Source organism: Camarhynchus parvulus, chromosome 3 (genome assembly GCF_901933205.1).
Source record: "Camarhynchus parvulus chromosome 3, STF_HiC, whole genome shotgun sequence".
Classification (NCBI taxonomy): Eukaryota; Metazoa; Chordata; class Aves; order Passeriformes; family Thraupidae; genus Camarhynchus; species Camarhynchus parvulus.
In genome coordinates, this window is record NC_044573.1 from 110,677,256 (window position 1) to 110,693,468 (window position 16,213).

Here is a 16,213-nt window from a genome sequence, read left to right on the forward strand (position 1 = left end):
AATGACATCAGAACCAGCATGCAATGGGAGAAGCCCCTCACCAAACCGAGACAAAAACCCCTAAAACAACGAGCCAACACAGAATTGATGGATTGAAGTGATGCCTAGATGTGAGGAACAGAATCCAGTATCCTCTAAGACCCTTTTTACCCCTCACCCTAACCTAAAGATGTCAGCTAGACAGAAGACCCCAAATGTCAAACAAAAATGGGAATCGGCTGATGCTCTCGTGAGGACAGAACCCCCAGCTCTGCCCACAGAGCAGCGGACACAGCTGCACTCTTCCTCCTCCTCCTCCGTGCCACTCCTGGCAGCAGTGGTGCCGTGAGCGCAACCCATTGGTTCTTCCCACCCGAGCTGATTTTTAATAAAGGCATAAAAAAGGAGAAGGATCTCCTGCGCTGTTTATTTCAGCAAAGAGCTCGTCCCAATGGAGGAGCAGCAGGATTGGCATGGGAGACACCAAACCCCACACGGCACCGGCGGGGGATGCGCTGTGGGTGCTTATTGGAATAATTACCAATATAGCCGGACAGGACCTGCCTGGGCTTGTCTGGCCCTTGCTGCTTGACCAAAAGGCAGCAGCTGTGGTGATTTCACCTCAGAGGCACCTTTGGTTAGATGGGTGCTGCAGCTGGGTGCATGGAGACAAGTCCAAGCATGCAGGAGCTCAGGTTTACCTTGGCGGATGTTCCAGATTGCAAGGCAAGATGGATTCTATCACCATCTGTATGGCAGTTGTCTTTTGTCAAGGGGGCAGTTTGCCTTATCTCTCTCTCTGAGTGATCACAATCACTCCTCCCTAGGGAGGGGACATTGCTGATAACAGCTATTGAATGTCACTGCATGGCTGATAAGAACTACAGCATCCCACTGGGAGATGTGAGCCCAGAGGGAGGAGCCAAGCATTCCTACCTGGATATAATCTGGAGATCCTGGAATAACTGCACGGCTTTTCTCCACTGGATTTCCCAGAGGAACAGCAGCTGCCTCTTCTTCCACTGGATTTTCAGAGGAAGACTACCCCCTTCTCTACAGGATCCCTGCTCCAGCAGAACCACCCCTGACACTGCAGGAAGGCTGAGCCACAATTCCAATGGGACTGCCACCAACACCCTGACGCACAGGGTGTCAGGTTCTGTTCTGACTCTGTCAGTGCTGTTTTAGTTTACTGCATTGTTATTTTTATCCTTTTATTTTCCTTCCCTATTAAAGAACTGTTATTTCCTGCTCCCATATTTTTGCCTGAGAGCCCCTTAATTTGAAATTTATAGCAATTTAGAGGGGTAGGAAGGGTTCACATTCTCCATTTCAGGGGAGGCTCCTGCCTTCCTTAGTACACTCCTATCTTTCCAAACCAAGACAATGGAGAAGCTTTAAGGCGAGGTGAAGGAAAGGAGTCAGTTCTGATGGAGGGTTCTGATCCAGAGCTTTATTCTAGCCCACAGGCCTCTGAATCCAGCAACAGTTCCAACAGAACTCCCAACTGCATGGAGTGCTTGCCCTTTTAACCCAAGGGAGAGGGGGAGAGTGGGGAACCAGGGACCACCAACCAGGTACAGGGCAGGCAGGTCTCAGGTGAAAGGGATGCCTGGATGGGCCAATGGCCGCCAGGGATGGGGAGCATCTTTTGAATCTGCCCAATCACTCCTCTGGAATTTCTGGGTTGATAGACAGTGCCCAGCAGGAGTCAGGGTGGGGGAAAGGAGAGGTGGTTGACACCTGGGGAAGGACCAGGATAACTGAGGCAATCCATGACATCACACCAGACAAGCCATGACATCACACCACAACAGGTGCTGCTCCCTCTCGGGGCTTCTGCTGGTCACAGTGACCCCGAGATGCGTTAGAAAGTCTCTTTTCCCAGCCCAGTGGTTGAAGAAGAAGTCATAATTCTTCAGTTCTCCATCTCAAGGTTGTTTGTTGTTTCTTATCTATAAAATTCTTTCTCCTGGCCTGCCGAGGTCTATTCAGCAGATCAGACTGTGGCACTCTGATGCCCTCAGGGTGGTGTTTTATCTTTTTATACTAAAAACCATGTCTACATTATTTACAATAACTTCCCAATACCCATCACCTATGTTAGACAGTGAGCTTCTACTCTAAACCAATCCAAAAGTGCCAACCATCACAGCAGGAGATGGAGGCCAAGAAGAAGAAGGAGAAAGGCTGGACACACCCAGATTCCTCCATCTTGCCTCCAGAATCCCCATTCTAAAAACCAAAAAAATCTATTTTTCACCCCATGATAAAATCACTATTATTCTACTCAGACTTTTGTAGCTTGCAGATCCTCATACAAGGTTGGCAATTTTTTCCATGGGTCATAATCAAAACCACAGGTGCCTTGGGCTCTGTGCCAGGGTCTCTGAGCCCCCTGGCAGGGGTTCGGGCAATCCAGAACAGCCAGAGGGATGTCCTGAATTCCAACAACTCCCCAACCCGCAGGAACCACAGGATCTGATTTTGGCCATTCCTGAAGAAGCAGTGCATCCCTTGACATTCCAACATTCCAGAGCAGCAGCCGCTAGAGGGGGGCTCAGCATCGGGAATGGGACTTTGGAAAATCCCTCAGCATTTGGGGAGGAGGAGGAGCAACTCGAAACTCTGCATGGAGGAAGGAGGGAGGCTTGGGGAAGGATGGATGCAAGTGATGCACGAAGAAACCGCACCAAAAATGCCTGTATGGCTTCCCAAAGTGCTGGCTCTGAGCAATCCATCCTCTTGTTAAATATTCCTGAAAATCTTTGTGGAAAGCAATGCCCTTCCAACAGCACCGAGGGGCTGCAGGGCTGGAAGGAAGCAGTGCAGGGAAAAAAACTCAAAAATATTTTCCAATCAGAGAAACAGAGCTACAGTTTGCTACTTTTAAAGAAAAGCTGCCATAAATATCTGTGACTTCATACCTGTAGCCAAAGCTTTTTACTTTTTGTGGGAAAACAAGCCTTGGGAATGAAGAGCTGCCAGGTGAGCCACATGTTTAGGATGCTAAAGCTGCACAGATGTTCACAGAATCACAGAATCACAGAATCACAGAATCACAGAATCACAGAATCACAGAATGATGAGGTTGGAAGAGACCTCTAAGATCATCAAGTCCAATCTATGCCTTAACACCTCAACTAGAGCATAACATCAAGTGCCATGTCCACTCTTTTTTTAAACACATCCAGAGATGGTGATTCTACCACCTCCCTGGGAAGAGCATGCCAGTACTTTATTATTCTTTCTGTGAAAATTTTTTTCCTAAAAAAATGGATGGACATATCCAACACCTCAGTCACTCCTAAGGTCTCTCTGCCCTTGGAGGGTTTTTGGGGAGCCAGGTAAGGTCCAACTCCCACCCTGTCCCTGCCTGACCTTTCCCATCACTTCCCATAGCTTATAAGGAAAATGGGAACAAATTTTTATTAGGGATTGTTGCTACAAGACAAGGGGATATGTTTTAAAGTAAAAACCAGGTGATTTAGACCAGATATAATGAAGACTTTCTTTTATTATGAGGGTGGTGAGGCACTGATAGAGGTTTCCCTGAAAGGCAGCAGATCCCCATCCCCATAAACATTTCAAGGGCAGGTCGGATGGGACTTTGAGCAACCTGATCTACTTGAAGATGTCCCTGTCCACTGCAGGGGATTGGACTAGATGAGCTTTAAAGGCTCCTTCCAACCCAACCACTCCATGGCTCTGTGATCACACACCTAGGGGCCAGGGCTGGACCTACAAATGTCCCATTTTGCTCCTGCTGATGGAAATCCTCTCCATCCTAATGCCTCCCTGTGAGCCAAAGCAGAGGTTCTTCCTGGGAAGGCAAGGAAGTGCCTTGTGTCCATCCCTGTGTCCATCTCCCACCTGTTTGCTGCTGCAAAGCTGAGGTTGCTGTTGGCTGGGAGGGTCAGGGTGGGGTTTTCCCAGGTGGAATCAGGACAAAATGGTACCCACACCACGGCGTCCTGGTGCTGCTGGTTGCTGCATGGATGGATGGAGGCTGCTTAGCAGCTCCTCAGCACTGGAGAGGGAGCACAGGAGCAGGAGAATGGAAGGGCCGCTGCTGCTGATGTCTGTGGGGGCCACATGTGGAATTCCCCCAGAGCATCTGGGACCTCGTTCCCAAAAGGTTCCTGACACTGATGAAGGATGTCTTGGTTTGGAAAGACAGGAGTGTACTAAGGAAGGCAGGAGCCTCCTCTGAAATGGAGAATGTGAACCCTTCCTACCCCTCTAAATTGCTATAAATTTTAAATTAAGGGGTCTCAGGGAAAAATATGGGAGTAGGAAATAACAGTTCTTTAATAGGGAAGAAAATAAAAGGATAAAATAAACAATTCAGTAAACTAAAACAACACTGACAGAGTCAGAACAGAACCTGACACCCTGTGGGTCAGGGTGTTGGTAGCAGTCCCATTGGAAATGTGGCTGCAGCCTTCCTGGAGTGTCAGGGGTGGTTCTGCTGGAGCAGGGATCGTGTAGAAAAGGTTGCAGTCTTCCTCCAAAAATCCAGTGGAAGAAGAGGCAGCTGCTGTTCCTCTGGGAAATCCAGTGGAGAAGCTGTGCAGTTATTCCAGAATCTCAGACTATATCGGGTAGGAATGCTTGGCTCCTCCCTCTGGGCTCACATCTCCCAGTGGGATGCTGTAGTTCTTATCAGTCATGCAGTGACATCCAATAGCTGTTATCAGCAGATGTCCCCTCCCGAGGGAGGAGTGATTGTGGAAGAGATAAGGCAAACTGCCCACTTGACAAAAGACAGATGGTGATAGAATACATCTTGCCTTGCAATCTGGAACAATGGACTCACAGAGTCATTAAGGTTGGAAAAGCCCTCCAAGATCATCAGGTCAAATTATCCCCCCAACCCTGCCCTGTTCACCACTAAACCACATCCCCAAGTGCCACATCCACACCCTTGGAACCCTTCCAGGGATGGTGTTCCCACCTCAGCAGTCCAAACCCAGCTGGTCCCAAACTCACCAGCTGTGGGACCCACATGTCATGAGGGTGCAATCCAAGGTCAGCCACAAAAATAGGTCCTGGGACATCCCAGGGAAATGCAGCCCCTGGCGAAGAGCCATGGTTGGGAAGCTCAGCTGGCAGCTCCAGTGCAGAGCAACACCTGGATAAATGAGCTTATTTGGAGAGGGAATCTTCAAAAATCACTCCCAGTCTGTACAGCTTTGCTGGGCAAGATTACAGCTTTAGATACAAATCTGGATTTCCTAAAGTTATCCCTAGAGAGCTCTGCTGCTGTAACCTGCAAGGACACAGGCAGGGAAAACTTTCCATACATCCTGAACAGCTTAAAACAGGAATGTCTCCATGCCCAGGGAAGTGCTCAGCCATGGATGTTGCCTGTTCCTCCACGGCCTCCCCAGCCTGGGTTTTTCCAGTTTTGCTTGAGCACTGAAAATCCTCCTCCTTTTGCCCCCCATGTAGAAGGTGTCTCTCTCTTTCCCAACCCACTGGAGTTTGTACATGGGAATCACATTTCCAGGCTGGGATCAGATCCATGTACCTTGTTCTCTGCTGTTCCCTATCCCCACTCTTGGAGACAGAATTCTGGGCTGGATCGACTCCAGTCTGCTCCAGTATTTCCATTCTTGGGATATAAAGAATTCCTCACTGGATGAGGAGCAATTTCCCTAAGGGTACTGCCCTTTTTATGTCTATTTTAACACCAGATCTACATTATTCTGAGGCTACAAAAGCTTTAAACCATGCAGTCCCCTCAGAGTAAATATTTTAATTTTATGTGAATCCCTAGCATTTGTGTTTCTAATCCAGAATTAATATGATAAGCAAATGAATTTATGCCCCTTCAGTCTACAGATTTCTTAAAATATATTTAGCTATACACACAAACCTTTCCTCTTGTGTTTTTTTTCTGTTACAATTTCTCTCTTGAAGAGCACAGGAATACCCTTCTCTCCATCTCGTCCCTTCCCAGTGTTCTGCAGATTCCCTAACAATCATTTGATACCCTGCTCTCCTAACTGCTGTCATCAAACTTTTTCTGTTCCTCACCCTCCTGCCGCCAAATTATTTTGGCAACTGGTGGCAATTTATTTCTGAGGCAATTATTTATTTCCATTAAAATACCCATAAAGACACAGATGTTTGGAGTACAACTGCAAAAACTGTACAATTTTAAATAATTCAATATTATGTGGTTTAAGTATCACATAACCTCTACCACCTTGTGCCTCTGTTCAGGGATGGGGTTTGGGTGGGAATTATTTTAAGCTGCAGGATAATGTCCCTGTGCATTTCAATTGCTCTGTTAAACATTGATTCTTATGGGAAAATTTGTTTTCCTTTCCATCAAACCACCACAGGAATTTTTTTTTCAGGACTGTTTAGTGGAGCTCCTCTGTACTAAAGTTTTCTGTCCTAAATTTGTATTTGGGGCATTTTTTCTTTTCAAGATTTTGTCTTTCCTTTGCTATTTCTATAATTTCACGTAGGGCTGCTCTTCATTTGTATTTTTGTACTTTCCATCTCTCTGAATTCCTCCTTCCTGAACATCATCTCCATCAGTGCAATGGACAGATTTTCATCCTTTGAACAGAAACACCATTTCCAGTTTACCTTTTTGAGTTTATCTTTACATCAGGTGCAAAACCACAAACACTGGGAAGGATTTCTCCCCCATGTAGGCTGAAACCTTCCCCTCTTTAATGGGATGTTTTTCTTGGCCAAACTCCCACTGCAATTTCAAGTAAAAGTTAATATACACCTCAGCATAAGAATTCAATTTCTATTTTTGGGTTGGTTATATTCTGTAATATTTTTTGAATATATTCTTTAACAAATTTTCGCTCTAGTTTTAAGGGATTTCCTACCAGCCTTTAGCTGAGGTTTTCAGCTCCAAGTCCCTCTACAGCCTCAGATTCCTTTAGTCCTCCAAACCTCCACATTATTTTCCCAGTCTCAAATTTCTGACAGAGAGCCAGCACATGGGTAGTGCCATTAATTCCTTCTTTCTGGAAGAATTTCTTGTCAGGAAAAATTTGTTTGCAGGACCAATTTCTCCATGGAAAAGGTGGTCAGGCATTGGAACTGCCCAGGGAAATTTGGAGTCCCCATCCCTGGAGGTGCCCAAGGAAGGGCTGGAGGTGGCTCTCAGAGCTCTGGGCAGGTGACACAGTGGGGATCAGTCACAGCTTGATGGTCTTAAAGGTCTTTTCCACCCTAAATGACTCTGGAATTCTGTAAAGAATAGCAGAGACGGTGTTAAAACCACAAGTCAAGAGAACCTCCTTGCTTTCAAACGACTGGGAAAGAGCAATCAACCCTTTTATTGGAGACAAGTAACCAGAAACCCATCCCAGGGGGATGAACTGTGGGGGCTCTCAGAGCTCAAATGAACTCAGGGGTTTCCCCGGGTGCACAGGCATGGATCAAAATGTTGTTCATGGGCTGGAGAAGGATCTGTGACTAAAGACATGCTTGGAAGCTTCTGTGCTGAGAAAAGATTTGAAGGGGGTTTGGGCAGGGATGAAAAAGCTTCCCCAGTGCTTTCATTCAGCTGCTCATCCAGAGAGGAGTTCCCAACAAAAGCCCAGAGCTTGTTTAATGGTTTAACATTCCCCTGAATCCTTGGGAAGCATCTGACACACTGCTTCTGTACAAATAACCACAGCAGCACTGTACAGATGACTTATTTGGTTTCCCAGTGGGTGTGTAAGTAAATTAGCAAAAAATAAATGTCACGCGGCAATGACTTACTCTGTTTCTAAAGGCTCTGTTTTACCTCTGGATTTTTGTTTGTTCAACAAGTTCCTAATTAAATTCTGCTTTCTGGCATTCGAACTGATGTGATGACACAAGATAAAGTTGTTTAGAATTCAAATCTTCCTCGATTTCTCATTGTGGCAAAGGAAGAGATAAGAGCAGTCAGGCCCTGCCTTCCCCTGGCTGTGTGTGGCTGGAACTCCAGCCAAGCAGGAGTTGTTCTCAGTATTCCAAAATCCCTCCTGCTCTCATGGGTTTGTCACTGCTTTGAGAGGATCACACACGAAAAATAATGTGTGGGCTCCCCCTTCTGCCTGAGAACATCAGTGCCTGGTAAAGAATTGGGCTGATGGAATTGTTTGGGTGGGAAGGGACATGAAACCTCATCTCAGTCCAAACCCCACACCTTCCACTGTCCCAGGCTGCTCCGAGCCCCATCTAGCCTGGCCTTGGACACTTCCAGGAATCCAGGGGCAGCCACAGCTTCTCTGGACACCCTGTGCCAGGGCCTCACCACACTCACAGGGAACAGCTCCTTCCCAAAATCCCATCAAGCCCTTGCCTCTGGCAGTGGGAAGCCACAAAGGAGGGCCAGGATGAGTTCCCGAAGCACCAAGTTCCTGTAAAATACACCAGGCAGGGCACTGAGCATCTCTGAGCAGCTGGAACAACCTGTTCCCAGAGGCACACACCTCCCTGATAACCAAAAAACGCAGCACCACTGATTCCTGGGATGGTTGGAGAGACAGCAATGAGGATCACTGCAGATCTGCGACCTAAAAGATGGAAAATGTTGTTTGGAGTGGGAGTCATTTCCCTTTACTATAAATTAAGCCCTCTAAGCCTCCCTGTTCCCCAGAGAGAGATCAGCACCAGCAAAAAGGTGATTTATCCCATGTATCTTTGATACTTATTCTAGAAAAGCAGAATTGTCTTCCAGGTTTTTTTTTCCTTCTCTTTCCCACTGCAGAGACAGGAGAGATGACTGATCTCACGGAACCATAGAATCTTTAAGGCTGAAAAATATCATTAATGAGGCCCAGCACCATGGGCACCCCTAAACCACATCATCAAGTGCCACATCCACACATTTTGGGAACTCTTCCCGGGAAGGTGACTCCACCACTGCCCTGGGCAGCCTGTTCCAGTGCTTTACAACCCTTTCTGTGATTGGATTTGTAATTTTTCCTGTATTTTTAGGAGCTGAAGTAGGACAGAAAGGTGCCCTCCTGTTCCTATCCAAGCCTTCAGCAAGTTTCAGAGCATCTCTGTAGAAAATATGGAGTGAGAAGCAAACAATCTCATCTATCTAAAATACAGTTTAGAACATGGAGACAGAATGATCTGAAGGCTGGGATTAAAACCAAAACTGACTCAAAGTGGAGATAACGTTATGGAAAGAATTGAAGATTTAGGGAAAGAATCAGTGTGTAAATTCATCATTTCTGAGCAGAGGGCTCAGAGATTTCAATGGTCCCTTCTTGCTCTGGGATATATCATTAAATGCAAATTCTGATTTGGGATAAATCTGGACATGCCCTGGCCAGTCTCAAATCCACCACTCCAGTATTTCTGGTTCTGCTGTGAATCAGTGTTCTCCTTTTGCAGGGTGATTTGTTTAGCTAATTCATGTGAATATTCCACTTGTAGGTGCCTATTTTAACCCGGGCACTGCCCCGAGGGATGTGCACAGCATCACCCATGAACTCACATGAGTTTTGGGCTGGAAAAGTAAGGGATGGCCCCTTCCTACACAGCAGAAGTGTCAAAAACTGGCCAAGAAAGGGATGTGCAAAACTGGAAATAAAAGACTTCCTGTGGAAATTAAGGGGGGAAATTCCCACTAACTCTTGGTGAGCAACACAGCTTTTCCTCTTTTTTTTTTCTTTTGTTTTTTCTTTTTTTTCATGATTTGAGCACAGATTAGCAGTGACTTAGCACTTGGAGCACATTCAGTGAAATCTTTAATGCCACAGGAGATCCCTGGGATAATTGGAGGCAGTGAAGGTTGGCTGCATCTGGCAAAGCCCGAGCACATCATTTCCACGAGAGTCCCCAAACACAACATCTGGATCAGCCCTTGGACTCAGCTCAGCTGAGTCTTCCTGACGCTTCACGTTTTGATGCTTTTATTTGGATTTTTGTTATTTTCACCTCACAAGGGAGAGGAAGAAACAGAGAAGCTCAGAGTGCTGAGGTTCTGTGTTGATGCTGAGCAAGGATTTCTGTGTGGCCTCAGGGCTGTGGATTTCTGAGCTAAAGATTCTGAAAACTCCCATTTTGCTGCATCTCCACCAGTGCCAATGCTTTGAGAAAGGAAAAGGGAGATGGAGGTGGAGAAGGGAATGGAAAAGAAGGAAAAGCCAAAGGGCAGCCTGGCACAGAAGGACCTGGAGGACATTTTCATTCCAGAGCCACTTTCTCCAGGTGCAATTTGTTGATCCAATATTTGCTGAATGTTGAGAGCTCTGTTGAAGCTGTGAAGATGTTTGACAACAGGAGAAAGATATTTGGATGTCTGACTGTGTCCAAAGAAGGGAACAGAGCTGGGGAAGGGGCTGGAGCACCAGGAGGGGCTGAGGGAGCTGGGAAAGGGGCTCAGCCTGGAGAAAAGGAGGCTCAGGGGGGACCCTGTGGCTCTGCACAGCTCCCTGACAGGAGGGGACAGCCAGGGGGTTTGGGCTCTGCTCCCAGGGAACAGGGACAGGAGGAGAGGAAACGGCCTCAGGCTGTGCCAGGGGAGGTTTAAATTGGATATTGGGAACAATTTCTTCCTGGCACAGCTGCCCAGGGCAGTGGTGGAGTCCCCATCCCTCGGGGGGTTTAAGGCCATGTGGATGTGGCACTTGGCGACATGTGATGCTCATAATCATGTGGTTTTTGGCATTTTAAATACACAAAAAACTTAGTAGCACAAAAATGATGCTCCTTTCTACCACATTCAAGAGAAAATTTCATTATTTTCACTCAGATGTTCCCACATTTTGAGAGATTTCTGCAGTTTCTTAATTTTGCAGCCAGCCATGAGTGAGGGATCAGAGCACCAAGATCTCTCTCTCCAACAACCCTCCCCTGCTCCAAATTTTCAATCAGAAACCATCACCCAGCTCCTAAATCCAGCAGCACCAGGGAAGCAGAGAACTGGAATCAGAGCCAGCATCAAGATCCAAATATCAGAACTGGGCTTTATCTTCCCAGTAAACCAAACTGGAGTGCTCAAACCTCAGCCTGAGCTGCCTTTCTTTGCACATTGAGATAGGGATGGGTGCCTTAGGGAATATGGAATATCACAGCTCTCCCACACAGAAACATCTCAGGAACTCGGATTCAGGAGCCAAACCATTGGTTTGCTCCATGGGAACATTTCCAGGGGAGTTTGTGACACCAGCTCTGAGCAGGGCTCTGCCAACTCTTGACATTTACTAAAGCCACAGCTCAGTGAGTGATGTAATTACCTGGACATTTCCATTTTCATGTTTAGTAATTCCAAATGAAAGCCCAAATAAAGCCCATTTTTTCATGAAAGATTACTAATTTATCTAGTTTTTAGCACTCTCCTTGTGATATTTAACCATTCATACTGCACTTCAATAACCACTTAGTGAAGGTATTCGGGTTGCATCCACAGTAGCAGTAGAAAAATGCTGTTTCATTCCTTTTGTCCCACAAATTTTAGTGTGTAATAAAGAACATCTAGCAGGCACAAAGCAAAGAAAAAAAAAAACTTCCAGCTATCCACCTCTCTCTGAAAACTGAGCTAATCTTGTTATTTTAGATGAAACATGGTTAAAATCCCACCTCATGTCTTAATGACCACAAGCCTGGACAAAACCTGGGAAGAGCTTTGGCAGGATCAGTGGAAATCCTCTGCCCAAATTCAGGATGCCAGGGCCCCATCGGTGCCTCCCTGCTTGGCTGCAGAGTTTTGGGAGCCATGGGAGAGGTGCCAGCATCCCTTTGCTCTCTGGGTTTCCTCCCAAAGGAGCTGGTCCCAGGGAGCCCAGATCCCAGGGAATCTGTGCCAGCAGGGGATGGATGTCCATTCTCCAGGGGGTAGAAATACATCCCTGTGCCAGCTCTTCCTTTAAAATCGGCAGGAAAAAAACCCAAACAAACAAACAAACAAACCAAAAACCAAAACAAACCACCAAAAACAACAACAACAACAAAAACCCCACAAAACCAAAACAAAACAGAACAAAAAAAAAAGCACTAAACTAAGAGAGAAAAAGGGATCATCCAAATCAGAGCTGATTTTGTTTTGCTCCACAGCCGCCGGGTGTCACTCTTGGCCGTGGAGTCAGAAAGGAACTTTCGGTTGCTGATAAAAATCCTTTTTCATCAATAAAATCCTGCGGCTCGCATTGGTGACAGCATCACCCCCACTTATCACAATTTCAGGGTTCTAAAAATCGAATCACCAACTCATTAGATCTGGGGAGATCTGGAGCTGGCACTTTGGCCTGGGATGATATCTGTAAAATGCATAAATAATTTTTATTGTTATTGGTGTAAATGCAGCTGGAAAATTTAGATCGGGGTTTAGATCAGGTGTCCGAGGGAAAGTGATGAGGAGAGAAAGTGGGGATGGGTGAAAAAGCCCAAAAATGTGGCTTTTGCAGGTGTCTCCTCTGCAGCAAGAGGATGATTGAGCAGATGAAGCTGTGACACATTCCAGCCTTTGAAGTCGAGGCAGTTCAGGTCTCACCGATCCTGCACTTCAGAATCAGGAGGAGATAAAGGCTGCGAACATTACACAGCTCTCTAAATATGCATTCTTCAGAGTATCGATGGCTGCCTTGTGTTGGGGGGTTTTGCTTTTCTGGGATAACAAACTTGTCTTGCAACAGCTAAACCTGCTCTCCTGCTGAATTTTGTATTTTTCGAGCTCTCTGGAGATTTTCCGTTTCCTCCAAGGGCAGAAAATCTATTTTATTTTCATACAGATTAAATCCAATGTGGAATCTTTGTCTGAGGAAGGAGCCACTCCAATAAAATGCGACATGACAGGTAAAACCAGTTGCTTTGGCACAGGCTGAATCAGCAAACTGAGCAGCTGATAAGGAAAATAAAAATTTTTAGTCAAAAAGAGGAGAAAATTCTCATTAGGGGCCTCATTCTACCAGCACATAAGTTGCTGATATTACCTGGCCCTGTGTTGCTGCCAGAGGTAAAATTTGTGTTGAAATCCCACTATTAAAGCACAGCTATAAGGAATTTCCCTTCCACAAACAGGGCATGGATGGGATTTATGGAGATATCAGAGCCTGGGACTCCCTCTGGGTAACATAAGAATAAGCATCACATCCTATAATGCCATAAGATTTATGGCCAAGACTTTAAACTTTGGAATTACTTTTAAAAAGTGGGAGATGTCTATAAAAAGTTTGTTTGGGGCTTGACTCTGTTATATTTTGCAGCAAGAAGATGTCAAGGATTTGTTTATTTATCTGGGGATTCTTTTTACAGTGAGGGCAAGAGGTCACGCACAAATACCTTTAAAAATCCATCTCAGGATCAGCGTAATTCAGAGTTATGAATGGCCTTGGAAACCATTAATCCTTCAAATTTACAAAGTTCCTATTAAAATAATAAAGCACAGAAAGTGCTTTGCAAGAATTGGGGTGAATCTCCTGAACCTGCTCATTTGCACAACGTGTTGCATGAAAAATATCAGCAATTCCTCTGGAATAAATAAATAAACTTTTATAACAAGCAGAATTCTGACACAACTGATTGGGAAAAATTGATTTGCTGCTTTATCCAGATTTTTTTTTACCTGTTCGTAATATTGGTTTTCCTTGGCACTTTCTTTAAAGTAGAAATAAATTCATAACATCTTCTGGTTTTGCTTGTACCTCCAAATTTCTACTTCCTTTACACGTTCATGTCTTCAGGCTGAAAAGCAAGATAAACCAGAGGACAAAATCAGATAAAAACTTATTACCCCAGGGACTGGACAAAACAAAAATCTGTGAAAAATATACAATAGCAACAGGTTTTATTTTGTAAACACTTCATCATATATTTTGTGCTAAGGATCTGATCCCTGAGGTGTTAAAGAGCTGCTGGATGCATCCCAGGACTGTCCCAGAGATGCTGAGCTTTTTGCAAAAGTGGTGAGCGCTTCAAAGTTTGACTAAACCTCGGTAAGATCCCCTGGTTTGGTTTTCCAACTCCTGAATGATTTATGGGCACAAAGCAGGTCTACAGCAAATCCATAATTGATACTTCTCTTCAGCGCTCAGCTGAACAAATGGAAAAGTGGATTTAAAACCCACTTGATTTGTTGCTTGTTGTGGTTGGGATGAACGGACATCCAAAGGACTTTCGTGTTTTCTGGCTTGCCCGGAGATAAAATTCTTTCTAGATGAACTGAGAGCTGAAACATTCGGTACCTTCATCAAGATAAAAGCAAAAACTTCTTCCCTGGCAGGCTGGTGATAACGCACGCCCGGGGCAGGACACACATAACCACTTATTTCTAAATAAAAGTAATCAAATTTAGTTGTTAAAAAAAAAATAAAGATAATTTTTTAAAAAGAGATGGAGGACCTGTTTTGTTTTTTTTTTTTTGTCATCCACATCCCTGTCCAAGCCCTGCCGCAACCAGGTGGGCACAGCAATAACTGTGGCTCCTCAACCTGATGAAAACAGTGTCGCATTCAGAAACTCGATAAATGAATGGGAGGGACGAGTAGTGCCTCCCCCCACCAAGGATGTTTTGTTAATTAAATTAGCATTTAAATAGCCAGAGCTAATCTGGGAAGTCAGCCCCTCATTACAGTAACTAGGAAGGGGGGAAAGAGCTGCAGACAATTCCCTACAAGATGGGGTTAAGTTGGCGTTTCACAAACTATTTGCCCGGGCTGTCCCTCCCAAGTGAAAGCTGCCACCCCCCCTCTTTCCTCCCAGCATAATTAGCATGTTCCAGGGCTGTGAATGGAAACAATATCCTCCCTCCAAGCTGTGCCCCTCCAGGGAGATGCTTCCCACAGATTGTGGAACCCTGAGCCAGGGAAAGGGCTTGTCGAGGAATTCACAGTGGGGTAATTACGCCGAGGTAGAGCTTGTGCCAGTGCAAGAGGAGCTGCACTGCTGTAATTCAGCGCAGGAAACAGGCAGAAGCATAAAGGGAAAGTGCAGAGGCAGGGTTTGCAGAAGGAATGAGATTTTATTGCTCCCGAGCATCTTCCCAAAGTGCCGAGCAACAGCATCAAAATTGAGAAGAGTCTCTGGATTCGAAGGATGTCTCTGTCTTTGAAGAACTTCACAGAAAATAGCATTATGGTTATATGTAAATATCCTTTCTCCTTGGCTATTAGAAGTGAAGGAAGGCTAAAAGAGTGATTTTTTCAGATTTTAAAAGGAATTCTTCATTTCGAGTAGAAAACTGGAGCAAAGCTTGCAAGAAGAGTGTGATTGCACTTAAAACGCACTGGCACCTCTTCGGAACAAATAAAAAAGTGGTGTGTGATCCTTTCCCTGAAAGATTTGCTGTTTAATTTTACCTAAACCAGCGGTGAGTGACACAGGAGAGGAGACGCAGAGGAAGGGCTGGCTTTGGGTGGCACCTGCCATCCCCAGCAGTGCTCACATCTGGCCATAGGCTTCCTCCCATTTCTCTAAATTAAATTCCAGGTGACTCAGCCCGAGGTAAAAACCACCCACCCTCCTCCACTCGTGGTGCTCAGCTGGAAAATGAGGAATTAAATTCATCTCCGCGGCCAAAGCACTCGGTTTCAGAAAACCTTGGTGCGGTTTCGTCGAGGCCCCAGCTGGAAAATACCACAAGAAGTTCAAAGCTGGGTTTCATCCTGTAATTGGATCCTCAAGTTCACAAGTGCAAGGACCAACTGTGCAGACTCAGAGTGGGATGTCCCCTCTCCCAGGGAGCTGCAGAGATGATGCTTTCCCCTGCTGCAGATAAAAACTCAGTTTTTGCTTCAAGCTTGCTCTGAGCTGTTATTTAATATTTTTTTGTAGCTTTAAGACATCTTCCCAGCATCCCCTTGTTTGGGATGCTCTTAGGAACATGGGCATTAATCCCAGCATGACTTAAATGCCAGCTTAATATTCGTTTTCTTTCTGCTTTGACAAGATATTCTTCAGGTCAGACAGGCATGAAATGATAAATATTGAGTGCAGTTCTTCTGGGCAAAAAGTGCCACCTGCCAAAATCTTATCTTGAACCCACTTGGACATGTGTTATTTATTTATTTCTGTCACAAAACCTCGTTCAGTGTTGGAAAGCCAAAGGATTACAACTGTGAATTTTGGAGGGGGGGTTCTGTCCTTGCTGAAATCTGCCTTTTCAAAACAACATTGAGAGAATCCTTGTTTTGAACTAAAATAGCAGCTGCAAGGGTTTTCAACCATGACCATTTAAATGAGGTTTGGGGGTTTTTTTGCATCTTTGCATTTCAGTTTCATTCTCAGTCTTTGCAATAGGTGGCTGTGGTTGAGCAGTTGAGGGGTCTGG